The 19215-nt window shown below is 45.3% G+C and overlaps 1 protein-coding gene and 1 long non-coding RNA gene across 2 annotated transcripts in view; one reads left to right on the forward strand and one right to left on the reverse strand.

The window, feature by feature from the left end:
* Positions 1-2868, reverse strand: part of LOC119963363 — a 36062-nt gene extending 33194 nt beyond the window's left edge. Inside the window, exon 1 of the long non-coding RNA XR_005460082.1 lies at positions 2752-2868. This is a non-coding gene — a long non-coding RNA (uncharacterized LOC119963363). The remainder of the gene's footprint in view (positions 1-2751) is intronic.
* The window catches only part of fgf2 (fibroblast growth factor 2), a 109201-nt gene that overhangs the window by 2765 nt on the left and 87221 nt on the right, over positions 1-19215 (forward strand). The window lies entirely within an intron of this gene.

Consider the following 19215-nt stretch of genomic DNA (forward strand, 5'->3'; position numbering starts at 1 on the left):
CTTGGCCAAATGGGGTTTTCTTTAGATAAAATGTACCTGGTGAGAATTTCATTTGAGCATTACAGCCAACATAAATCTATAGCAAAGTAGAGGTAATTTGCAACAACCCTGTGAATCCAGAGATATGTAAACCCGAGCCGTGAAAGGGCCTGGAAGCTTTAAAGAAGCAATGAAGTTCATAGCTTATGGTTTGTTTTTTGTGTTGAATACTGACGGCTACCTAATATGTTAAGACCTGCGTACACAAGGATGAACAATTTTGGATTTACTGGAGGCATTAATATGGTTTATTCTTGAGTAGTCTTTTGGTTTAGTTTATTAGTATAAATGGCTAAAACTTTTGTCATTCTTGTTGTCACATGAATTTGTTGATTTCTGTCTTCTGTCCTCTTTGTAAAGAGAGCATTTTGTTAATTCTGTAGGGGTTGTTTTGAAAGTAAATAGAGTAGTTACATTTTGTCAACAACCTGCTAACATGATGGCATTATATATTGCAGCAACCACAAACCAAATGAACAGTAATATATCAACCACATTTTAGAACGGGCGCACCACTTATATTGTACCACATGCAGTGACGCCATCCCCTGACCTGCATTTCTGTTTCATGGAGATGGTTGTTTAATTAATAACATATGGCTGTGCCGAAGGGAAAAAAAGTGATGTCACTGGAATTTAAACAGATATAGAGCATTGATTTAGTTCCGAATGAAATTGTAGAGCATGCTATTATGTTGCATTTAATCAGAGGAAATGTAACGAGGAGCAAGGGGTAGGAACCAACCAAAGTTGTAATAGAGTTGAAAGGAAATTGAATGTATACTTAAAAAGATGAAAGTTTGCAATTATTACAGGGAGAGTGAAAGGGACTGGACTTTCAAAAGAGCTGGCATTGACACGATGGGCCGAATGGTCACCTTCTTTGCTATATAATTCACCTCATCCTGTGACATCCATATCCTAAACAAACAAGTTAAAAAGAAATTGCTTTGCAAAACTTGTTGAGAGGGCATGGGATCATTTCTTGTGAGATTAACTGTTTGTTATGAAAAGAAATAAAGAAGTATAATCTGGAAAGACTTTTGATGAATTCTTACATAGCATGGTAATGTTAATATTTTTTACTTTATAAGATACATGCTATTTAACTTGAATATAGTATGAAATTGATTTATTTAAGTTCACAGAATTTTTACAGTTGTGAGAAATGTAATGATTTTTTCCCAAATATGCAAAACAATCAAATTACCAAAATTTATATCTGCAAATCAAATTTGCAGTAATCAAATCAATAAAAGGGTTACATTCAAGATCTGTTTTGCCTGCAGTTAGTATATACAATGGCTCAGTTTGCTGGTCTAAACAATCGTTCGTGCGAGCATTGAAAATTTATACCTAAAATGTAAGAAATAGATTTAGTGTGATGTGCCAAGGATAGATTTTAGTTTTGGGCATTTGTAAGCGTTCTATCCTGTTACTGCTCAGAATTACTAGTCATAACAGATGTTATTATTGAAACCCAAATCCTATTGTTTCTGGGATATTTCTCTGTACTGTGTGAAATTGGGCAGAATATTTTCAAATAAACACAAGGCCACAAGTTGAGAAAACATCAAAAATAAATATTCAATGTTTTTGTACATTTTGCATGTTGGGCATTAGATTAAAAACTATGAGCCAGTTGTGACATTGGGGATTCTTTTTAGGGTGAGGACTCGAGTAGGGTTAGTGTCCTTGCTGAAGGTATTACACCAATGATAGCTTCAACAAGAGCCACAAAGTTCATAATGGAAGGGAAGCAAAGAAAATATTTCCTGAGGGAAAGCAAAGAAAGTTGCATTTATCCAGCAGCTTTCATGATCTTGGCTTGTTCTATGTGCTTATTGTTCAGGGGTACATCTGGAGCTGTTGAATGTAGTTGTCAAACGTTTTCCACTGTCCCACTACAGCCTAAATGAGACAGCAATTTACCCAATCACAATTATTTGAGCTAACTGACCTGTGACAAATGATGCAGAAATTTAGATGAGAACAAAATAACAAAGAGTCATCCAGACTCTAAACCTTAGCTCTCTTCTCTCTCCACAGATGCAGTCAGGCCTGCTGAGATGGTCCAGTATTTTCTGTTTCTGAACAAAATAAATATCAGGGTTGCTTCACAAATTTGCTGTTTGACAGTGATGGGTAAATTGCTGTCTCATTTAGGCTGTAGTGGGACAGTGGAAAACATTTGACAACTACATTCAACAGCTCCAGATGTACCCCTGAACAATATTATTGAGATACAAACTTTTAATTGGACTAACAACTGGAAAGTGGATGATCTAGTAAAGTGTAATGGTCCAGTATATTTCATAGTAAACCAATTTCAGGAAAGGGAATCTTTTCAATGTTGTTGAATTCAAAAAAGTGCAGCATGCGGTGTCACTTAAACAAAAAGGTAAAACTAATGTTTGTCTTGGGATATGGCTTGGTTTCCCTCCCTAACAGCACAGTAGGTGTACCCACACCACATGAACTGCAGCGGTTCAAGAAGGCAGTTCACTACCGCCTTCTCAAATGCTGGCTTAGGCAACAATGCCCACATCTGGATTTTTTTTTAAATTGTGCAATTTGATGGAGTAAAGGGCCTTGAATGTGTATAACTAGTATTGCTGATCAGCCTCACAAGTTAAAGCAAAAATAAGATGTATATTTTTTATATTGTGGAACATTGTAGGTGCATAATTTCTGTGCAATAAGTTCATTTACTTGCAATTGAATAGCAGTAGGAAATTTAATTCTGCATTTCTGTAGGAAGCTTCAGCAAACACATTGTTCTGGAAGGATTTTCTTTTCAGTGTTTTCTCAGCTCCCTGTTGAAGCTGCAGTACTAAGCAAACACATGAATCAAATTATTTTTGTATCTAACAGGATTAAATGTCTCTTATGAGAGCTTTAATTAAATACATAATCAATTAACATGCACTTGGGACTCTTTTCAAGATCCAGTGTTAAGTTCTCTCCGATTTGAATCGGATTGGAGTTTGATGAATTCTCCTTCACCTTGGGAGGATTTTTCTGCCTCAGAGTTGCCAATAACGTATACAGTTTGTGGTTATATAAGTCTGCAGGCTACTGGCAGCCATTAAGGGCTTTATAATGCTCCATTCTGATTGGCTTGCAGTGAGATAATTTGTAATATGATAGAATATTACTGAATGTGATTTCACCCAGCTGTTTTGAGATGCTATAACTTTATGATGCAGCAGTTTACTAATTTGTTGTGGAATGAGTTGTTGGTATTTGCTGCAGAGCTGCTTGGCTAGCACATCGCAATTCTATCATGCAAATGAGTTGAGAGCAGGTGCATGAGTTGAGAGCACATGCAAAAAATGTGGCCGGAGATATTGGCGTACGATACTGATTTTACTCTGATTAGTTCAGTGCTTAAAACAATGTAGAATAATAAAGTGTATAGTAGAATTGCTGGAAATACTTGTATGCACTGTCCTAACAGCCTCACCGTTACTCTGATGTTTCAGGTGTTGGTCATATTCATGGTACTGGGTGCCTACTTTGCTCAGTATAAGTGAAGAAGATCTATAACTTGATTATAGTAGTTTTACCCCCGAGGTGGTAAAGGAGAATTCAGCCCCCATTGACAGAAAACAGATATTTCACTCATCAAGTTGTACAGCGAGAGAGAGAGAGACATAAGTGCCATTTAGGTTTGACAGAAGCAAAACTGAACAGCAAAAAAAAGTTGCAAATTGGAAGCACAACTTAATTTAGAAGGTGTCTGAGAATATTAAACACAGAGTGACCACTCGCTCATGGGCATACGATCTGATGATTTTCAGTAGTAACCAGCATGTGTGTGTTTTTGTGTTTTCTTGCAAGCGAGTTCTAGCTTCCTACACCCTCCAGCGCTTGCCCTTTCTGATAACTCACTAAAATGTAGCACGTACAGAACAACAGACAGAAAACCCATTATTGGGCCATTGATTCAGTCTCCACAGGTCCTCCTGGTCTTTGGGAGCCTCTGACTAATTAATTTTTTTTTTTGAAATAATTTTTATTGAAAAATTTTGAATTTATACAACAATAACGCACCATAGTAAAATACCAAAAATAACAATAATATTAACAATCATAAACATTCGCCCCACCTCCATGAACAACACAGCATTTTAACAACAACGCAAATTAACACAATAAAAAGTTACAGAATAGACACTACAATAAGAAACACCCCCCCCCCCCCCCCCGGGTTGCTGCTGCTATTGACCAAGTTACCTATCTTTGAGCCAGGAAGTCCAGAAAAGGCTGCCATCGTTTATAGAACCCTTGTATTGATCCTCTCAGGGCAAATTTGACCCTTTCCAATTTTATAAATTCCGCCATGTCACTGATCCAGGTCTCCACACTTGGGGGCCTTGCATCCTTCCACTGTCGCAGACTCCTTCGTCGGGCTACTAGGGACGCAAAGGCCAGGACACCGGCCTCTTTCGCCTCCTGCACTCCCGGCTCTACCGCAACTCCAAAAATCGCGAGTCCCCACCCTGGTTTGACCCTGGATCCAACCACCCTCGACACCGTCCCCTCGACACCGTCCCCGCCACCCCCTTCCAGAATTCTTCCAGTGCTGGGCATGCCCAGAACATATGGGTGTGCTTCGCTGGACTCCCCGAACATCTGGTGCACCTGTCCTCACCCCCAAAGAACCTACTCATCCTAGTCCCGGACATGTGGGCCCGGTGCAGCACCTTAAATTGGATGAGACTAAGCCTCGCACATGAGGAGGAAGAGTTGACTCTCTCCAAGGCATCTGCCCAAGTCCCGTCCTCTATCTGCTCCCCAAGTTCCTCCTCCCATTTAGCCTTCAGATCCTCCACCGACGACTCCTCCACCTCCTGCATTACCTTATAGATGTCAGACACCTTCCCCTCTCTGACCCACAACCCCGAAAGCACTCTGTCCATCGTCCCCCGCGACGGCAGCAGAGGGAATCCCTCTACCTGTCGCCTAGCAAACGCCTTTACCTGCAAGTATCTGAACATGTTCCCTTGGGGAAGGCCAAATTTATCTTCCAGTTCCCCCAGGCCCGCAAACCTCCCGCCAATAAACAGGTCCCTCAATTTGCTGATGCCCGCCCTTTGCCATCCCCTAAATCCCCCATCCTTGTTCCCCGGGATGAACCGATGGTTGCCACCCAGTGGAGCCTCCATCGAGCCCCCTGTTTCCCCCCGATGCCGTCTCCACTGTTCCCAGATTCTTAGGGTCGCCGCCACCACCGGGCTCGTGGTAAACCTCTTCGGGGAGAGCGGCAATGGTGCCGTTACCATGGCACCCAGGCTCGTACCTCTACATGACACCATCTCCATTCTTTTCCACGCCGCCCCCTCCCCCCTCCATCACCCATTTACGCACCATTGACACATTGGCTGTCCAATAGTACCCCAGAAGGTTGGGCAGCGCCAGCCCGCCTCTATCCCTCCCTCGCTCCAGGAACACCCTCTTCACTCTCGGAGTCCCATGTGCCCACACAAAGCTCAAAATACTGCTGGTCACTCTCCTAAAGAAGGCCCTGGGGATAAAGATGGACAGGCACTGAAAGAGGAACAAGAACCTCGGAAGCACCGTCATTTTGACGGACTGTACCCTCCCCGCCAATGATAATGGCAGCATGTCCCACCTCTTGAACTCCTCCTCCATCTGATCTACAAGTCTGGTGAAGTTATGCTTGTGAAGAGTCCCCCAGTCCCTGGCCACCTGCACCCCCAGGTACCTAAAGCTCTCCCCTGCCCACCTAAGCGGGAGCCTACCAATTCCTTCCTCCTGGTCTCCAGGGTGCACCACAAACACCTCGCTCTTTCCTAAATTTAATTTATAACCTGAAAAGGTCCCAAACTCAGCTAGCAACTCCATCACTCCCGGCACTCCTCCCACCAGGTCCGCCACATACAGTAACAGGTCATCGGCATACAACGGCACCCTATGTTCCTCTCTACCTCGCACCAAGCCTCTCCACCTCTCTGAATCCCTCAACGCCATCGCCAGCGGCTCGATTGCCAGTGCAAACAAGGGGGACAGGGGGCAACCCTGCCTGGTCCCTCGGTAAAGCCGGAAGTACTCCGACCTCCTCCTATTCGTGGCCACGCACGCCATTGGGGAATCATATAGCAGCCGTACCCATCTAATGAACCCTTCACCAAATCCAAACCTCCTCAACACCTCCCATAGGTACCCCCACTCCACTCTATCGAAGGCCTTCTCCGCATCCAGTGCCACCACTATCTCTGCCTCCCCCTCAATCGCCGGCATCATGATGACATTCAACAATCTCCGCACATTCGTGTTCAGCTGCCTTCCCTTCACGAAACCTGTCTGGTCCTCGTGCACAACCCCTGGCACACAGTCCTCTATCCTGGTGGCCAGGATTTTTGCCAGGACCTTAGCATCCACGTTGAGGAGAGATATGGGCCTGTATGAACCACACTGCTGGGGGTCCTTGTCCCTCTTTAAAATTAACGAGATCAGCGCCCGCGACATCGTCAGGGGCAAAGTCCCCCCTTCCGACGCTTCATTGAGTGTCCGCACCAGCAAGGGGCCCACTAGGTCCACAAACTTTTTATAAAATTCCACCGGGAACCCATCCGGCCCCGGTGCCTTCCCTGACTGCATCTGCCCAATCCCCTTAACTAGCTCCTCCAGCTCAATCGGCGCACCCAACCCCTCCACCTTCTCCTCCTGCACCTTCGGGAAAGAAAGCCCGTCAAGGAACCTCTCCATTCCCCTCCTCTTTCCCCGTTGGCTCCGACCGGTACAGTTCCCCATAAAAATCCTTGAAGACCTCATTCACCTCTACCCCCTTCCGCACCACATTCCCACTCTTGTCTCTCACTCCAGCAATTTCCTTAGCCGCATCCCGCTTGCGGAGCTGATGAGCCAGCATCGTACTCGCCTTTTCACCATGATCGTACACTACCCCTTGTGCCTTCCTCCACTGTGCCTCTGCCTTTCTAGTGGTCAGCAAATCAAATTCAGCCTGCAGGCTGCGCCTCTCCCCCAACAGTCCCTCCTCTGGTGCCTCTGCATACCTCCTGTCCACCTCCAGCATCTTTCCCACCAGTCTATCCCTCTCGCTCCTCTCCCTGTGTGCCCGGATGGATATCAGCTCCCCACGAATCACTGCCTTCAGGGCTTCCCAGACCATCCCCACCTGAACCTCCCCGTATCATTCACCTCGAGGTACCCCTCAATACTTGCCCGGACCCTCCTACACACCTCCTCCTCTGCCAACAACCCCACATCCAACCGCAGCCTCTGACTATTGTTACTGTCAAATCCGCATATCATACAGTAATACTGTAGAACAAATGAAAACTAACAACACCAAAATAACGGTTTGAATTTTTAAAATCATTTAATGCAGAAAAAGATTCCATGGTGTTTTAGGGAAATCAGAAATGAATACACATTGAGCTAAAGGTGGCGACATTAACAGGGGTGACAAAAGGTTTTGTGGAAAGAGGTGGGTTTGAAGGAACACCATAAAGGAAAATATGAAAGACTTGGGAAGGAATTTCCAGAGATTTGTTAGAGGTGAAAGGGAGAATGAGGTGAAAGGGGGACATTAAAGGTCAGAGTGGAAAGGGGGGGTTGTAGGTGATTCCAGAAATATGGAGAGGCAAGCCAATAAAGGAATTTAACCACTAGGAGGCAAATCTAAAATTGATTTTCAGTATCCCAAAGGCTCCAATGTGCAAGAGGAAGGGTAATGTGTGCATGGACTTTGTAACATTATGCAAAATGAAATGAAATGAAAATCGCTTATTGTCACGAGAAAGCTTCAATGAAGTTACTGTGAAAAGCCCCTAGTCGCCACATTCCGGCGCCTGTCCGGGGAGGCTGGTACGGGAATCGAACTGTGCTGCTGGCCTGCTTTAAAAGCCAGCGATTTAGCCGAGTGAGCTAAACCAGCCAACTCTGGCAACAGAGTTTTGCATGAGGATAACTAAATATTGGGAAGACCAAAGTCATTGTCTTTGGTCCCACAGCAAATATTGTTCCCTGCCAATTGTCTGAGGCAGAACTAGGCTGTTTACAACCTATTTGACCCTAAGATGATTTTGCCACCACGCATCAGCGCCATCACTAAGCCTGACTCCAATCTCTACGACATTTGCTGTCTCTTCCCCGGTCTCCGCACATCTGTGGTTGAAATCCTAATGCGCTCCTGGCTGGCCTCCCATGTTCCGCTCGTCACAAAAGTATGGCCATCCAAAACTCTACCAGAGTCCTAACTTGCACCAACTTCCATTCACCCCTTTCTGAACTTGTTAAACTATTACTGCGCGCTAATGTGGAAAAGGTGTGGAGTAGGCAGACGGAGGCTTTTGTGGGTGAGATGGAGGCAGGTTCTTGTAGCTGGTCGGGGTTGCGGGCGCTAGCAATGGCACAACTACCGTTTACCCCAGGTAGGTATTTGGGGAATCTGGTGATGGTGGCCATGCTGAAAATATGAAGGCAATTTCGGCAGCACTTTAGGCTGGAGGCGGGGTTGAGGTTGATGCCGATCCAGGGGCGGGGTCGAGGTTGATGCCGATCCAAGGGAACCATGGGCGCGATTCTCCGGACTCACGACACGTCGGAGAATAGCAGGTGGCGTAAATTTTTACTGCCACGCTGGTCCGACGCCCTCCTGCTATTCTCTCTTTCCTCCCCCCCCCCCCCCCCCCCCCCCACACACACGGCCGCCCCCCGACACGAATCGCTGCTCGCCGTTTTTTTACGGCGAGCAGCGATTCTCCCCTGGCCGATGGGCCGATTTCCAAGGCCTTTACGGCCGTTTTTACGAACTAAAAACACACCTGCTCTCAACGTTCGTAAAAACGGCAATAAAGTGCCGTTCTGGGGAACCATGGCACCGATTGGCACGGCCGCACCACGGCTGTGCCAAGGGTGCCATGGGCCCTCGATCGGTGGGCACCGATCGCGGGCAGCGGGTACTTACCCCGCGCACTCTTTCTTACTCCGCCGCCCCGATGGATCCGTCCGCGGGGCTTCTGAGGGGCATAACGGCCCGCGCATGCGTGGGTTTCACGCATATGCGTGATGACGTCATCCGCGCATGCGCGGGTTGGAGTCGTCCAATCCGCGCATGCACGGCTGACGTCATCATACGCGTCAGCCGTCGCTAACTTTGCCGCGCGGGCTTAGCGAAATTCGTTAAGCCCGCGATGCCGGATTTCACGGCCGCGCGATGCTAGCCCCGACCGGGGAGCAGAATTGGTTCCCGGTCAGGGGCGCGGAGGCTGCCGTCAAACACGGGCGGTTTCACGGCAGCCTTCACGACTCTCCGCATTTGCGGAGAATCGCACCCCATAGGTTTGAGCTTGGGAGAATGGGTGCAAGGTTTCAGGAATTGGAGGAAAAGAGTGGTGATGGAGATGAAGGACATGTTTGTGGAAGAGCGGTTCGCAAGTTCGGGGGAGTTGGGAGTGAAGTTTGGGTTCCCCTGTGGGGATGGTTTTAGGTACATGCAGGTGCGGGACTTTGCAAAAAATATCTTTCCGACCTTTCCGGTAGCATCTTCCTCCTCATTGCTGGAGGTGTTGTCTGTAATGGGGTTGGAGGGTGGGGCCATCTCGGCGATTTATGGAAGGATTTTGGAGGAAGATAAGGTCTCTCTGGAGGGGGTTAAAGTCAAGTGGGAGATGAGCTGGTGATGGCGCTAGAGGAGGGATTGTGGTGTGAGGTGCGGCGGAGGACAAATGCCTCAACCTCGTGTGTGAGGCTGGGGTTGATGCAGCTAAAGGTGGTACATGGGGCCACCTGTCAAAGCCGAAGATGGGCCGGCTGTTTGAGGGGATAGAAGATGTTGTGAACAGTGTGGAAGGGGCCCAGCTAATCATATACATATATTTTAGTCCTGCCGGAAGTTGGAGAAATTTTGGAGGTAGTTTTTCAGCACCACATCATCGATTTTGCGTGTGGACTTGGAGCCTAGCCCTCTGGGGCCATATTCAGGGTGTCAGACCTGCTGGAGTTGCAGGCGGAGCGGAGGCAGATATTTTAACGTTCGCCTCGCTGATAGCTCGCAGGTGGGCTTTGTTGGGGTGAAGATGAGCTTCTCCACCCTGTGCCTCTGTGTGGTTGGAGGATCTAACGGAGTTTCTGCATTTGGCGAAGATTAAAAGCGGGACGAATGAGGGGTTCCACAAGAGGTGGGGTTTGTTTATTCTGTATTTTGGAGAACTAGTTACTGCCAACTGTTAGGGGTTCGGGGGGGGGGGGGATATTGGGGGGTGATGTTTTGTGTTGGGTTTATTTTTGTGATGTCATGTTTGTCAAATGTTAAACATTTTAATAAAACTTTTTTTAAAAAAAATTCCATTCACCCATCTCCCTTGTGGTTGCAAAATTCTCATTATTTTAAAATTCCTCTGTGGCCTTGCCTCTCCCTATCTCTGTAATCAACCCCAACCCAACAGTCATCTGATGACTGACCACTCTCAGTTCTGACCTCTTGACAATCCCGCTTTTGAGTTTGTGATTGGTGGTGGTGGCAGTGTTTAAGCTCCAGAATTTCCTGTAAACCTCTCCTCCTTTAAAGGATTCTCTTTAAAACTTAGCTTTTTGGTCATCTGACCTAACACCTCATGTGGCGTGGTTTCAAATCTTTATTTGATAATGCTCCTGTAAAGCACCTTATTTTAATACGTTATATGTTGGAACATGCAATTTCAAATTGTTGTTGTATTTTTAACACAGGGTAGATTCTTGGAGGGCATTGGAGCAGTTCAATCTGGAAGTAACAATAATAATAAACCAGTGGATGTTGATTTCAGCAGCAAATGGGGCTGAGGTACAGGTAGAGACTGGCAATGTTGCAGAAAGAAAATGGGGAATTTTAAAATGAAGTGGATATAAAATTGGAAGCTCGTGTCAAGTGCAAATAAAATGCAGAGCTTGTGAATGATCTGGGTGAAACTGAAAAATGGTTGGAGTGGGACATGGAATTGGTTACAGTAGTTTTGAAGGGATGGAAATTGTGGCGTTGGTCTTAATTAGAGGAACCTTTGGCTCACCCTTGCAGTCTGACAACACAAAGGCAATAGTGTGGCCAAGAGAGCAATGGGAGTTGGGTGTTGTTGGCACACATTTGGAACCTGTTCTCTTGGCTGTGGGTGACTCTGTTTAACAATGTGCAGCATAAGAAGGGATCAATGATGGTTCCATGGAGGACTCCAGAAGCAATGATGTGGACTCCAGAAGCAGTGATGTGGGGGAAAGGACAAAAAGCCATTCTTGGCAATAATCTGGGCATCATCAAATTGCTAACAATGGAATCAAGGAAGTCCTAATGAGCTACGTAACAGAGAAGTACTGGAGGAAGGTGTGGTTGATGTCCAAGGTCGTAGCGAGGCTAAGGAATGATAATGTACCATGGTCATGATCAGAGATGATAACATATGTGACTTTTCTGACAGTTTCAGTGTTGTGATGGGGCAGATGCCTGATTGGAGATTTGAATATGGAAGTGTGAGAAAGATGGGTAGAGATTTGAAAAGCAATATGGTTATGATTTTGGTGGACATCAGTAGCTTTTAAAAAGGAATTTGAATTCCCAATTATTGACTCGGCAAATTATTCCACAAGATTTCATATTTTTAATCAAAACACCTCACTGTACAAGAGTTAAACAATGTAAGTATCATTAATCTAAAGCTATATTTTGTAAACACTAGTCTAAAAATCTCAACAGAACCCCCAGTTCTAGTTCATGTCCACCCAACAATTGCCCTATACAGAATTCTGAGGGTGCCTACACTTCTTCTCCTGGGACAAAACAAAGGTGTGCCACAGCTTTCGGGAATTGCTATTCATTTACGTCAGTGTTCCCGTTATTTTCTGTGGTATGAGATTTTTTGGGGTCATTTCATTAGCATCAGACCAAGCGGCCCTCTGACTCTCCTTTAGCACCTCATTATTATAGGCATGGGCCTTGCTGCACTCTTGCTTAATGACTCCCAAGTCAGAAAACGTCCTTGATTTCTGATAATCCTCTGCTCCTGATCCACAACTCCTTCACAGATTTTGGCAGAATCTTTCTGCATGTTTCCAAACAGTTCCAGCTCCAGACTAAACTGCCTGTTTCAAAGCTGCTTCCAATCTGACTGTCTGCTGTGAGAAATCTCTGAGAGGTTGGGGGTTTGAAGGGTGGGCATCCTTGAAAGGGGGAGGCCCTTGAAGGGACCCCGTAGCAGGATGCCCTCACTTGGAGGGGTGGGTGGGTGAGGCCCATGTGGTGGTGATGGGGAGTGACATTGCCCGTGGGTAGGGGTTGTGAGGAACCCTCGATCTCACTTGGAGATCGGGGCACCCTTTCAAAATGGCAGCCCGATCTCCGAGGAGCCGGTCTTGCCAGTGAGTTCAGCTCCCCTTTTAAGTTTGGACTAAACAAGTGAGAAACTCCCCAAGGCCCAAACAAAGTGACTTTTAAGTGTGGCTAGATAGCGGTGGGGAACCCATTGACAGAGTCGGCGGGAATCTCCCAGCAAAGTCCACCACAAATGGCACATAGAAACCTTTCCGTTAGATCACGCCCAATATTTCTAGCGACGTGGCTGAAGTTTGAGAGTTTGATAACGTCCAAGTATGGGTAAATGGAGGAATTCACTTCAGGCCAAACTTCCTTTTAAGTCACACCCATTATTAATGCACCTTTAGAAAGGTCCCAGGCCTGTGAAAGGATGTTCAGAAGTAGTAACTTTTGGATGCTGAAGTAAAGCCATGTGGGAAATGTGAAATCTAGTTGAGCTACCAGAAAAAATTTCATGAGACAGAATGTTATGTCACTTTTGCAGAAGTGCCAAATATAGGTACTTAAACCTACCAAGTACCCACGTCCGATGTGTGAACAGGTAGAGAGTTCATGGAAAACCAATTGTAATGCTGCATGAAGATCTGAGCACTGGGATAAAATATTACCACAGTATCCCAAGAATCAACTTTAAAAAAAAATAAAAGGTGGGATGTGCGTGATTTGGTTATACACAGCACAGTGGTTAGCACTGTTGCTTCAAAGCTCCAGGGTCCCAGGTTCGATTCCGGGCTTGGGTCACTGCGGAGTCTGCACGGAGTCTGCACATTCTCCCCGTGCCTGTGTGGGTTTCCTCCGGGTGCTCTGGTTTCCTCCCACAGGTCCCGAAAGACGTGCTGTTAGGTAATTTGGACATTCTGAATTCTCCCTCCTCCCTCCATGTACCCGAGCAGGCGCCGGAATGTGGCGACTAAGGGCTTTTCACAGTAACTTCATTGCATTGTTAATGTAAGCCTACTTGTGACAATAAAGATTATTATTATTACAAGTGGAATGTGCATGATTTGGTTATAATCAGAGATGTATGGTTGGGGAGGATAAATGCAGCTGTTTATTTGCTTAAATGGAAGGATGACCTGACGAGACTTGTTGTACGTGTTTAAAAAGTAAACTGGCAGGGATTTCCTAATTTGTGATGGTAAAAAATTAGCTAATCAGTGCAAGAATCCAAACAGAAGAAAGGAAGGAGAAAGGGGAGTGAAATTAACAGGCCTGCAATGAGATTTTGTTTTAGCCACAGCTTTCCTTACCATACGTTTTCTGAAGCAGGAATATGTTAGCTTTAAAGGGGGCCCGTGAAGGGTCTTATGCAGGACTGCAGCCAGGATTAGCAGTGAATTTAAAAGACAACCACATTTGGTCAATTGTTCCTGCAAAAGTTTGAAAACTAGTTATTTGTTGTCCTAGCACCGTCGAGTATTTTGTGACAACACTAAAACAAAGGGAAAAATATTCAAACACTTTTCAGAGAAAACATAAAAGCTGTAGTCTGAGGTGCTCCAGATAAAGTGGAATGAAGTATGTAGTTTTGTAGATTCCTGTTTGCTGAAGTTAGTGAGGACTGCCAAATATATAGTATGTGCCTCTTCTGACAAGCAGACTAATGCATACTGTTCTGCTTGTTTGCTTGCTTTTCTGTACTGCATTAAAGTTGGAGTCTCCCTGGCTAAAAGGAAGTTTCCTGTTCCAGGCAATTTATTTAATTAAATTGGGGGCGCTGGTTTGACGCCTGTTTTCTATCCTCCGCCCCCTCTGAAATGGCACCATTGCGTTGCGCACTGCGCGCCGTTGGAACGGCGTTGGCGTGTCACCTGAAGGCCCTCCCCTGAGGCTCAGCCCCCTTTGGGCCGAGTTCCCGATTGCGCGGGGGTTGTGTGGTCTGAGTGGTCGGAAACCTGGCATGGCGACTGTGGACTGTGTCCAGTGTCGCCAAAGTTGGCTGGGAGCCATGCTGCTGGCTGGGGGAGCTTCTGCGAGAGCTGGGGTGACTGGTGGGGGTTAGCCAGGGGGATGCTATTTGACAGGTTGGTTCATGCGTGGCCGGCGCCATGTTCTAAGGTGCGACTGCTGCAGGTCATCGCTGTGCACATGCGCGACCACGGACCCGGCCATTCGCCAGCGGTTCATATTGTGGGAGCCGGGGGTTTTATTCGGCTCGACTTCTAGCCCCTCACCGGCTGCAGGATTTGGGAGGGTTCGGTGCCGGTTTTGGCATTGTAAAACTCCATGGTTCCCGTGTCGGCACTTAGGCTGAAAAATGGTGAGTCCTGCCGGGGCAGCACGGTAGCATTGTGGATAGCACAATCGCTTCACAGCTCCAGGGTCCCAGGTTCGATTCCAGCTTGGGTCACTGTCTGTGCGGAGTCTACACATCCTCCCCGTGTGTGCGTGGGTTTCCTCCGGGTACTCCGGTTTCCTCCCACAGTCCAAAGATGTGCAGGTTAGGTGGATTGGCCATGATAAATTGCCCTTGGTGTCCAAAATTGCCCTTCGTGTTGGGAGGGGTTACTGGGTTATGGGGATAGAGTGGAGGTGTTGACCTTGGGTAGGGTGCTCTTTCCAAGAGACCCGGTGCAGACTCAATGGGCCGAATGGCCTCCTTCTGCACTGTAAATTCTATATATCTATATAATGTTTGGCCTTAGCTTTCTGTTGTAGAGAATTCCACAGGCTCACCACTGGAGATTTCTCCCCATCTCAGTCTGAAATGGTCTGTCCCGTATCCTCAGATTGTGATCCCTGGTTCTGGACACCCCGCTTTCAGGAAAAACCTCCTTGAATATGCTCATTCTAGCCCTGTTAGGATTTGTAGGTTTCTATGAGATTGTCCCTCATTCTTCTAAACTTCAGCGAATATAATCCTAACCAAACCAATCTCTCCTTGTAGGTCAAAAATGCAGAGTCAAGGGTGATAATCTGCTGCCTGACCTTCCACAAAGTGGTTTATGGATAAACAGATTATAAGGGTAAATGCATGACTGAAAGAATAGTGTGGGAGGCAGAGGTTTTGATTCATGGGCCACTGGCACCAGTCCACAGGGTGCGAGCTGTTCCACTGTGAAAGCTCACTTCAGCTGGGGCAGTGTTTTAGTGCAATGAATAACAATGTGGTAAATCATTCTTGGAATTAAATATCCCAGGGTATTTGACTTTTCGAACAGGAGGCAAAAAGGAAAAAGAGTAAGCATTGCCCTGATAATAAAGAGTTAAAGGCAGGAGTGAGAAGATCTTGGCTTTCGTGTAGGATCAGTTTAGGGCTGAGAAATATCATGGGACATAAAATATGACTGGAAATAGTTTTATAAGCCCTCAGGCTGTAGCCATGGTGTAAGGAGTATAAATCTGGGAAATTGAGGTGCATGTAATACTGGTAGTACGGTAATCATGGACTTTTACTTTCATAGACTGGGCAAACCAAATCTGCAGTGATAATGTGCTGGATGAATTTATGTAAGGCATTCAAGATAGCTTTCTCGATCAGCATGTTGACAAATTAACCAGAAGAGGCTATTTTTGATCTAATTCTGTAATGAGAAAGAGTGACTTAATAACTTCACAGTAAAGGAGCCTCAAGGGAAGAATGATCATAACATGTAGAAATATAGTGAGTTTGTGTATGATCTTAGTAAATATAAATCAAATGTCTTAAAACTGAACTAAGCAAACTATGCAGATGAGAAGTGAGTTGGCTCAGATAGATTGGGAAACTAGATTTGTACATTCTTTATTGGGATGTGGGTGTCACTAGTTGCTCTTTGTAGTACTGTACATGAGTTTAAAATAAAAAAATGACTACCATTAAATAGAGCCTCAGACCTTTCCTGGTGTACTGTGTACAGTTTTCTTTCTGGTTGAAGGATAAACTTGCCTTTGAGTGTGATAAAGGTCCATTAGTCTGATTCCTGAGTTACGGGGATTCTCCTATTAGGAGAGATTGAGTAGACCACGGGCTATGATTATGTTATGATCATGTAGCCACAAACATGTAGGCTGCCCCACAATGGGAAACCCCGTTGACTGGCCGGATAACAGAGAATCCAGCCCCATAGCTATATTCCATGAGTTTAGAAGAATAAGATGTGATCAGATTGAAATATATGAAATTATTTGAGAATGTTTTTTTTTGTTCTTGGGATGTGGGCGTTGCTGGCTGGGCCAGCATTTGTTGCCCTTGAACTCAGTGGCTTGCTGGGTCATTTTGTGGGGGCAGTAAAGTCAACCGCATCGCTGTGTGGGTCTGGAGTCACATGTAGGCCAGACCAGATAAGAATGGCAGAGTTCCTTCCCTGAAGAACATTCGTGAACCAGATGGGGTTTAAGGACAAATCGGCAATGGTTTCATGGTCATCATTAGACTTTTAATTCCAGACTTTTCTTATTAAATTCAAATCTCACCATCTGCCATGGTGGGATTTGTACCCGGGGCCGCAGATCATTACGCTGGGTCTCTGGATGAGTAGCCCAGTGAAAATACCACTACACCATTGCCTCCCCAACAACATAAATATGTAATTGTTAACAAAATAAGCAACATTCTGGACAGAATGGCCTACTTCCCTGTGCTCTCACCATCATTTCATCCCTTTTTTCTGGAAATGTTTATCTTAATTCCCCACTCAAATCCACTTATTGTGTTCGCTTCACTTTAACAATCTTTATTAGTGTCACAAGTAGGCTTACATTAACACTGCAATTAAGTTACTGTGAAAAGCCTCTAGTCGCCACACTACGGCGTCTGTTCGGGGGGGAGAATTCAGAATGTCCAATTCACCTAACAAGCACATTATTTGGGACTTGTGTGAGGAAACCGGAGCACCCAGAGGAAACCCAAGCAGTCACTGGGAGAACATATAGACTCCGCACAGACAGTGGCCCAAGCCGGGAATAGTGTTCACTATATAGTCTTTCAGGGCAGTTACTTCCACAACTCTTGTTATCCTTGGGCGTGGAAATATTCTACCTGGCTATATTTCTCACTTAACCTCATTTTATGTACTCTGGTATTTGAAACCTTTGGAACAGGAAACATTGCGATTTTCTTCTATAATCTTGTAATCACCAACTAGGTCACCTCTAAATCTCGTTTAGTTTTTGTAACTTTTTAATTTTAACTTAAATCCTGAAATTCAAAATTGCACCCAGTACTCTTTTTTTTTTATAGATTATTAACAAAAAATAGAGCGCACGCAATTGTAACCTTGTGACATGGCACTGGTAATCGTTTGAAAGGTAGGCAACAGAGAATGAGGGTAGTTTGTTCGCCTGGGACCTGTACTAGGGCCATGGCTTTTGACCATATTTATTAATTACTTGGATGAAGCAATGGGAGCGCTGCAGATTCCAGTTTGCAAATGACACTCTAAGTCAAATGGCACCATAAGGTAAATATGTGTGCGTAGGAAGTCACCAAGGGACATGGACAAAAGTAGGAGAGTAGACAAATTGTAGATGGAGCTCAAATGTTGGGAGGTGAGCGGTCACCAAAATTGGATCTGAAAAAGATAAACTGGAATGTTCTCTTCAAGCTGAGAAATTGTGGTGGAGCAAATACATTTTGGTGTTTATATTGGTACAGTCGTGAGGTTTATAAGATTATGCTTTGGGACTGCCTTTAATTTAGGGTTTTAAAAAAGGTCATGTGACCTGCCTGACAGCAGACGTGGGTGACATGACTGTTAAAGATTAAAGTGAGACACGTGTATTGCTGGAAAGAAGGTATAAAGTGGTCATATTTGGAGGTAATAACAGCAGCACCTGTGCTTATAGTTGTTACACAGTTAATCTCCAAAGTCCAAAGAAGGTGTCGAGAGTGTCAGGTTGTAAACAGTTATGCTTTAAACTGTCCACTCACTTTCAACATTATAAGAGTTGGGGTTGCCTGGATAGCTATTCAGCATGTCTACCTGGATACAAGACCTATGTACTTCACGCTATGATGGAGGTGGGCTTTGAGGGGGGGGATGACTTTCTAAAATATCCTTTTGCTATCAGACGCAGGCAGTCTACTGGGTTTGAGAAGAAGGAGCAACTAGAGGGTGGACGTTTCTAAGGTTCACTGTAGGCGCAGCTGGTCGGATTAGAATTACCAAATCTGTGAGGGTTTGAAATCTGGCTAGAAGATTGGCCAGCTTGTGCTAGAGGAAGAATCCCCAGGAAAAACCTTTTGTTGTGAGAGTGTGTTTCAGGGTTCAGGGTTAGAAGTTATCATCCTAGGAAAGGAAGTCAACCTTCATAAGCTAAGCCTCCCTTTGAACATGATCAGAGAAAATCCGATGTCTGTTTAAGGGGCAGTGTAAAGTATAATTGCCAAGTGGTTTTTTCTGTTGTGTTTAAAAAAAAATTAAGAAAGTTCTGCTCTGCAGTTTAAAATATGTTGCCTACAAAAATAGTGAATTGTGAATTTAATCTGTTTGTTAAAATAAAAGTCTTAAAAATGAGAAATCCTCTCCGCTATCATCTGGAAGTTCTTTTTAAAGTTAATGATCTCTACAAGGTCGTCACAATTTAAACAAATTATTAAGTTTATGCACAGGTCAGGTAGCATGGAACTGGGTGCGACTCAGGAAGCTAAATTTCACGGGCCTAGTAGGGAAGGTGAAGGAGGATCTGGGAAGGTAGGATAGTCTCCCTTGGTTGTTGGCTGGCCAGATGCAGGCAGTCAAAATTAATATTTTACCATGGTTTCTGTTTTTGTTCCAGTGTCACTGGGCTTTTTTCGAAAGGTGGATAGGCTGGTCTTGGTTGTTGTGTGGGCAGGGAAGGTTGCGAGGATAAGGAAGGCAGTGCTCCAAAAGGGGCGGCAGTCAGGGGGCTTGGCTCTTCCGAATTTGTTGCACTATTACTGG

Source organism: Scyliorhinus canicula, chromosome 3 (assembly GCF_902713615.1).
Source record: "Scyliorhinus canicula chromosome 3, sScyCan1.1, whole genome shotgun sequence".
NCBI lineage: Eukaryota > Metazoa > Chordata > Chondrichthyes > Carcharhiniformes > Scyliorhinidae > Scyliorhinus > Scyliorhinus canicula.